Genomic DNA, 9028 nt, shown 5'->3' on the forward strand with positions numbered 1-9028 from the left:
ACCATTCATTTTAGAAAGATTATGCATAGGTAGGGTTACCATAATTTATTAAGGCCAAATCCGGACAGGGGTAGTCCAAGGGGTTGTAGAAAATGTAAAATGTGAATTTGACTGTGTTGCTACCTCTACATTGTACATATATGCGAAATTCATATGGCACAATTAAAAGTACAGCTGTTTCGCTACAATATGCAACTAACATCGAGAATATCTACCAGTTAAAAATACACATACACCTATGTTTTAACATACTTTAGACCTAGAAAATAATATTACATTACGATTATTGTCTGCTCGTACTCGTGCGCTGTTAACAAGCAGTGCCAAGCAACGTTGGACCATTAATTTCCATTTTTTTAGTAAAAAAAATCCGGACATTTCTTATATCCGGACACCAATCCGGACATGTCTTTCAAATCCGGACTGTCCGGACGAAATCCGGACGTATGATAACCCTATGCATAGGGCCTTTTTTATTTCCAATTTAATGTCGAACATTTTTGTATAGAAGTTTGTTCATGCTAAACCGCATAGTTAGAAATATTGGCGAAAAACTTAAAAAACTACGAATTTACCGATTTCTCCCCCCTCTCCACCCCAAACCCGACGCTCAAAATGGTGTGACTTTTTTCTGGACATTGTGTGGACCATATATAACAATTTGCTGTAGGAGGATAACTTTCAGTTTGGATGTCTGGGTTATGCCATCTTTTGGATCAACTATACTATACTACAAGACAAGATAGAATAAAATAACATAAGGATTAAGAAAAGAACTCAGATATAATAGATTACATAAACGGAAGAGATTAACCTGGTACAGACCTGTCAGAAGAGCACACAAAAAAACATTGGATAAACAGAATAACAGTGGAGACTGATAGGAAGAAGGAGAGAGAGAAGTGGACAAAGCAATTGAAAGAAGAAATATGCAAGAAGGAAACTGTCAAACAGAAAGAACTGGAGAGAACGGTTGAGTGAATGAAATGATGGAAATCCGTAATATATATTACTTATTATATTATCCAGAATATTCCATTTTCCATGTCACGCGGTATAACATATAGCTTGATTTAAAAAAAGAATCGATCTGATTATTTCAAATAAAAGTCTTCTTCTTCTTCTTCTTCTTCTTCTTCTTCTTCTTCTTCTTCTTCTTCTTCTGGTTGAATCCTATCCGTTTCGGATGTTGGAAATCATATTGGCAATCATAACCTTGCTCGCTGCAGTCCCGCTGCTCGAAACAGTCCCGCTGAGATTTTCTTAAACCATGTTCTCAAATTCCGCAGCCATGATATTTTCCTTCTGCCGGGTCTCCACTTACCTTTGACTTTACCTTGCAATATGGACTGCAGCAGGGAGTAACGGTGCTGATATATCATAATGTGTCCCACATACTGCAGTTTTATGAGGTTGATGGTAAACACAATCTCCGGTTCCTTCTTCATTCTTCCTAGGACTTCCTTGTTAGTGATCCTTGCTGTCCAGGATATTCTCAGCATTCTTCTATAAAGTCACTCTCAAGTGCTTAAAATCTTTTAATAGTGGTGTCGTAAGCGTCCATGCCTCCGCTCCATACATTAGAGAAAAAACATAACATCTCAAATGTCTCACTTTTGTATCTAGGGATATGTTGTGGCTTTTGAAGATGGCGCTCATTTTATTGACCCATACAATGGAGTGTTTGTGCTGTAGACGTGTTTTTACCCAAAGTGCATAGAACTCACCCTGTTCCTAGGGACTAATTCACCCCTTTCTCAAAAACGCACCCCTTTAAATGGTAGCACTCCCCGGTTTTTTCATATTTAGAGATCCATTGACTATATGAAACAATAAAACCACGTTAACATTGTAGTTCCTTTTAGCTCTCTTATTTTAAACATAATCAATAGCCTTTAATCGACAAACCAGAATTTCTGTCAAATGTTCATTTCTGCTTAATTTTCTTTTCTCGCCATATCATTTCTAGAAAGTTAATACCTACTAGAGAAAACCAATTAGAGTAAAAACCTCGTCGCAACGCTTAATACTTAAAATCAAATCCAATAATGCTGCTAACCATTTAAAATCGAGGTCAAAACACATACTTGTGTGTACGTGTATTCGACTCTCTCTGTTGCGGTTTTAATTCCAGGATTCGATGCAATTAAAATAATTGCTAATTCTACATTCGACACTTGCGCAGCGACATGAACAAATTCGCCCGTAAATTAGTTGGTCTTTAGAATTCTACCGTTTCCATACAGTTATTTCATACCATATACAGCGAAAAGTTTAATAAAATATTACGTAAATTGAAAAAACTAGATACACAACGAAAGCACGCATCTTCAAAACAGTAGTAACATAAAATATCTTGACACGGTATGCACCTGTAAATTGAACATTATATGAAATTAAAAATAATAAAATGATGGTTTTGCTTGTTTTCGATTCAGAGGGTTGCACACTAGCTAGACAGGCCCTGTTTCTACCCTTTCAGGCGTCATCAGTAGCTTTCCAAAGTGTGCCCACCTCTGAACCGAAAAATAGCTCCCCCATCATTTTAAAGGGAATCTGAAAAATAATTCAAATTTCCCATCAGACGCGATACAGCGACATCTACTAAAAAATTGAAGAATCTCAGATGCAGAATCCACCAATTTAATAAATTAAAATGGTAAAAAACTGAGATTTTTCGTGTTTGAAAATTCTTACTGGTACATCCTTAATCTGCGACTTTTTCAATTAATAAGACAGCAGACGGCGAATATAGAAAACGAAAGGGAAACGATCACATTTCGCTTTCATTCGTCTAGGAAAAACGGACAGCAGAGGAACTTTCAGTACTCAAATCCGAGTAATAGGAAATAAAAATAATAAAATGATGGTTTTGCTTGTTTTCGATTCAGAGGGTTGCACACTAGCTAGACAGGCCCTGTTTCTACCCTTTCAGGCGTCATCAGTAGCTTTCCAAAGTGTGCCCACCTCTGAACCGAAAAATAGCTCCACCATCATTTTAAAGGGAATCTGAAAAATAATTCAAATTTCCCATCAGACGCGATACAGCGACATCTACTAAAAAATTGAAGAATCTCAGATGCAGAATCCACCAATTTAATAAATTAAAATGGTAGAAAACTGAGATTTTTCGTGTTTGAAAATTCTTACTGGTACATCCTTAATCTGCGACTTTTTCAATTAATAAGACGGCAGACGACGAATATAGAAAACGAAAGGGAAACGATCACATTTCGCTTTCATTCGTCTAGGAAAAACGGACAGCAGAGGAACTTTCAGTACTCAAATCCGAGTAATAGGAAATAAAAATAATAAAATGATGGTTTTGCTTGTTTTCGATTCAGAGGGTTGCACACTAGCTAGACAGGCCCTGTTTCTACCCTTTCAGGCGTCATCAGTAGCTTTCCAAAGTGTGCCCACCTCTGAACCGAAAAATAGCTCCACCATCATTTTAAAGGGAATCTGAAAAATAATTCAAATTTCCCATCAGACGCGATACAGCGACATCTACTAAAAAATTGAAGAATCTCAGATGCAGAATCCACCAATTTAATAAATTAAAATGGTAGAAAACTGAAATTTTTCGTGTTTGAAAATTCTTACTGGTACATCCTTAATCTGCGACTTTTTCAATTAATAAGACAGCAGACGACGAATATTGAAAACGAAAGGGAAACGATCACATTTCGCTTTCATTCGTCTAGGAAAAACGGACAGCAGAGGAACTTTCAGTACTCAAATCCGAGTAATAGGAAATAAAAATAATAAAATGATGGTTTTGCTTGTTTCCGATTCAGAGGGTTGCACACTAGCTAGACAGGCCCTGTTTCTACCCTTTCAGGCGTCATCAGTAGCTTTCCAAAGTGTGCCCACCTCTGAACCGAAAAATAGCTCCACCATCATTTTAAAGGGAATCTGAAAAATAATTCAAATTTCCCATCAGACGCGATACAGCGACATCTACTAAAAAATTGAAGAATCTCAGATGCAGAATCCACCAATTTAATAAATTAAAATGGTAGAAAACTGAGATTTTTCGTGTTTGAAAACTCTTACTGGTACATCCTTAATCTGCGACTTTTTCAATTAATAAGACGGCAGACGACGAATATAGAAAACGAAAGGGAAACGATCACATTTCGCTTTCATTCGTCTAGGAAAAACGGACAGCAGAGGAACTTTCAGTACTCAAATCCGAGTAATAGGAAATAAAAATAATAAAATGATGGTTTTGCTTGTTTTCGATTCAGAGGGTTGCACACTAGCTAGACAGGCCCTGTTTCTACCCTTTAAGGCGTCATCAGTAGCTTTCCAAAGTGTGCCCACCTCTGAACCGAAAAATAGCTCCACCATCATTTTAAAGGGAATCTGAAAAATAATTCAAATTTCCCATCAGACGCGATACAGCGGCATCTACTAAAAAATTGAAGAATCTCAGATGCAGAATCCACCAATTTAATAAATTAAAATGGTAGAAAACTGAGATTTTTCGTGTTTGAAAATTCTTACTGGTACATCCTTAATCTGCGACTTTTTCAATTAATAAGACAGCAGACGACGAATATAGAAAACGAAAGGGAAACGATCACATTTCGCTTTCATTCGTCTAGGAAAAACGGACAGCAGAGGAACTTTCAGTACTCAAATCCGAGTAATAGGAAATAAAAATAATAAAATGATGGTTTTGCTTGTTTTCGATTCAGAGGGTTGCACACTAGCTAGACAGGCCCTGTTTCTACCCTTTCAGGCGTCATCAGTAGCTTTCCAAAGTGTGCCCACCTCTGAACCGAAAAATAGCTCCACCATCATTTTAAAGGGAATCTGAAAAATAATTTTATTAGATTCAGATTATTATTTATTATTTTTCAGATTCCCTTTAAAATGATGGTGGAGCTATTTTTCGGTTCAGAGGTGGGCACACTTTGGAAAGCTACTGAAGACGCCTGAAAGGGTAGAAACAGGGCCTGTCTAGCTAGTGTGCAACCCTCTGAATCGAAAAAAAGCAAAACCATCATTTTATTATTTTTATTTCCTGTTACTCGAATTTGACTACTGAAAGTTCCTCTGCTGTCCGTTTTTCCTAGACGAATGAAAGCGAAATGTGATCGTTTCCCTTTCGTTTTCTATATTCGTCGTCTGCTGTCTTATTAATTGAAAAAGTCGCAGATTAAGGATGTACCAGTAAGAATTTTCAAAGACGAAAAATCTCAGTTTTCTACCATTTTAATTTATTAAATTGGTGGATTCTGCATCTGAGATTCTTCAATTTTTTATTATATGAAATATATACACTGTACCAGTCCCATGAAAGGGCGCTATTTTGTAGCATTAACACGTCAAATGCCAGTGAAACATGAAGGGAAAATAAAATTTGACAAGATGTTGATATGTCATAAGAAGATGTGACGCGCTAACACAATTTCGAGAACAAGTCCTCGGTTGCTCAGAATCGGAAGAGATATGGGCTCGATCTTTGAGGGACAAGCGCCGACTACGTGGGTGCTGCGGGGCCCGCGCCCCGGACAGTTAAATCTGTCCGGTGCGAAGCACCGGACGCCGATGGAGTTGAATTTTCGGTCGCTACACGATACATGGAGAGGAAATTGTCAAGGCTGCCGTCTGCCGATCTCCCATTATACCGTGAAACCCCGTCTCGCCCGCCCACTCCGCGCGCTTGGGGTTGAATTCTCGGACGTCGTTCACTTGCTCGTTCTGTGTGTTTATTCTATGTTACAAGGCAAGATCAGTAGAATATATTTCAATTTGTCACGCATTCTGTTTACGGTGCGTTTTTTTTTTGGTGACGGGACGTGTTATCACTGTACATAGATTAAGGCAGGTAAGTACAAAGGGGAAATAATTCAAGCGTTTATTTGAAAAACAACGCTTGTCCAAGAATTAAAATTTTGGCAAATCAAGAAAAACTGCCCAGCTTCAATTTATTTCAAATCTTACTTTTACTAAGATATTCATTGGAAGGAATGTGGATATCAAAATAATTTTACAAGTTAATTTCACATTTTTATTGATATATTAAACAAAAATCGGTAGAAACTTAGCAAAATATATCATCTATAATATTCATAATATTAGAGGTATTGTGTTGAACAGTTTCTGCCATGCTGAACTAGTTTTCTATTAGAAAACAAACAAACATCACCTGTTATTAACAAAGAACGCACACAACTGATAAAAGTATAGACAAAATCATTCACGCTTAGCGATTACCGTTGATTAAGATGGGACAAGTGTTGCTTTTACAACATACCGCTTGAACATCTGTTGTTTTTCTAAAACTATCCGAATATCCGAATAAAAACTACTATTTTATGCGAACAACATATAAAGTCAAATTTGCAAAATTGGACATGCGTTGTTTTTCAAATAAACGTTTCAATTGTGTATTAAAATGTTTTGTTTTGTGACAATACGAATGAAGTGTGAAATTTCCATTCTAGATTCCTGATCACTAGAAATGGATAAGTTCATAATACGTACTCCGATACAAACTCATCAGGCTACGAGGAATGAACAACCTGTTTCAGTTCCGTCGAAATCTGTTGAGAGTTACAATGGTAGTAAAACAATAACGTCTATTGGAAAGAAGGGCAGACAGTTTCGTGACACATGGATTGTCACTTATCCATGGATAACATATGACATTACACTCGATAAAATTTTTTGTACTCTTTGCAAAACAACAACCGCATTGTAGCTGCCAATAGCATCGACTGGAATAAATTCGCAGAGTCTTATCAACTTACGTTACAGAAGGTTTCAACTCGTGGGGTAAAGCGTTAGAGAGATTCAAGGATCACGAAAAGTCAGAATTTCACAGACATTCGGCGCTATCATTGAGACAGAAAGATCAAGGCTTGAACGTCGCAAATATGTTGTCAAAGTCTAAATTGAAAGACATCACCGATGCAAGAAAATGTCTTCTCACAATATTTTCCACTATTAAATACTTGACTGTTCAAGGTATTGCCGTCAGAGGACACTTCGATAGTACATCAAACTTCATTAATCTGCTTCATTTAAGAGCCAACGATATTCCAGAACTGCAATCTTGGTTGGGCAGAACAGGATAAAAATGGTTATCTCATGATATTTCGAATGAAGTAATGTCCATTTTATCGAATGCTGTTCAGAGAATTATTCATGATCGTGTCCGTTCGCAGGAATTTTTTTCAATAATTGCTGACGAAACATCAGACATTTCAGTGAGCGAACAAATGTCTTTCTGCTTGAGAAGCGTGAATGCTTCTTTGGAAGTTGAAGAATATTTCATCGGTGTGCACGAGACTGAATCCACAACTGCAGATGTTCTCTATAACATGATTAGAGATGTTTTATTACGTTGTCGATTGGACATTGGCAATTGTCGCGGACAGTGCTACGACGGCGCAGCAAATATGAGTGGATGTGTCAATGGTGTTCAAAAAAAAATTCTTCTCGATGAGCCACGTGCTATATATGTGCACTGTCACGCTCATAGAGTAAATCTAGACGTTCAAGATTCCTTCCAGAAAATCTTGCATGTCCGTGATTTCCTTTCTGATATAAAGGACATTATCACTTTCATTCGAGATTCTCCTAAAAGACTCAGCCATTTCAAGCTATTTTAAGGCTCAGATAAATCTCCAGCTCTTCACCCATTTTGTCCCACTCGCTGGTGTGTGAGAGTTGAATTTTTGAAGAGTTTCTTAAAAAATTACGAGAATATAAGTGAATTCCTGGAACAGCAGAATCGCAGCCAAGCGATGGACGATCAAAAACTAGCGGATTCCTCAACAAAATTTCGGATTTCGGATTTTACTTCCTTCTTAAGTCTATAATACTTATGTATATTCGAAATAATAGAGACATTGAACACGATCCTGCAAGGACAAGCACTTGATTTTAATAAAGCAACCAAACAAGTAGAAACTGTGAAAATGTCGTTGCTGTAGATTTGCAATGAAGGCAGGTATGATAAATTGTGGAACAATGTTACAACAGAGTCTGAGCAATTGGATTTGAACGAACCAATTTTGCCCAAAAGAAGGAAGGTCTTAAGGAAAGTAGATGACATGAGACAAACGGGCCACTCGAGCCCTGCGGGCTCTCGTGTCTATTGCCAGACAACAAATTTTCGAAAAACTGTGGCATTATTTTCAATTTATTCTCACTCTCTTGTGATATTATACACGATTATTTTTTGATGATTTTAACTTCCAATAGTATAGTAAGATATTTGATCAAGTGTTTAATTCTGTCCAATCAGATTAAAATTATACTGAGAATTATCTACTGTAGAAAATTACGGATAGAATTTTTTTAAGTAAATGTAAATTTTTTCTGTTTAATGGCAACCAGTTTCCTAGTTTTGACAACTGTCACATTTAAGAAAATATCCATAATATACGTATTAAAAAAATAATCTTACGAATATCACAGGACAGTAAGAATAAATAAGAAAATAGTGCTTCATTTTTACTTAAATTTGTTGTCATTGGGAAATAGCCACTTGACCCCTGCGGGCTCTCGTGTCTATTGCCACACAACAAATTTTCGAAAAACTGTCGCATTATTTTCAATTTATTCTCACTCTCTTGTGATATTATACCCGATTATTTCATTCATAGGAGATTCTGACCAATAGAAAGCTACAGAAATCTAAATTAGACTGATAATTTTTGATAATTTCCCGTCGTCAAGTATATTACGTCAGATGCCCTTCGTTGCTCTGAAAAAATACATTCAGTGACATTAATGACAATTAATGTTTTAAAAATTATAAAAGTGATGACTTTCAACCGTCAAATATTTATAACTGTGTGTTTAATTGTACTAATTTGTACTTACATAAATAAATTACAATAAAATTTTGGTTTTGAACAGTTTTATTCATGAAATAATCGCAACAAATTGCACTCGATCTCTAAAATTAATATAGAATTTTTGCCCTCGTGACACTTTGACATTATTTCACTCGCCTTCGGCTCGTGAAATTAAAACTGTCAAAGTGTCACTCGGGAAAATTCAA

This window comes from Diabrotica virgifera, chromosome 7 (assembly GCF_917563875.1).
Source record: "Diabrotica virgifera virgifera chromosome 7, PGI_DIABVI_V3a".
Lineage (NCBI taxonomy): Eukaryota > Metazoa > Arthropoda > Insecta > Coleoptera > Chrysomelidae > Diabrotica > Diabrotica virgifera.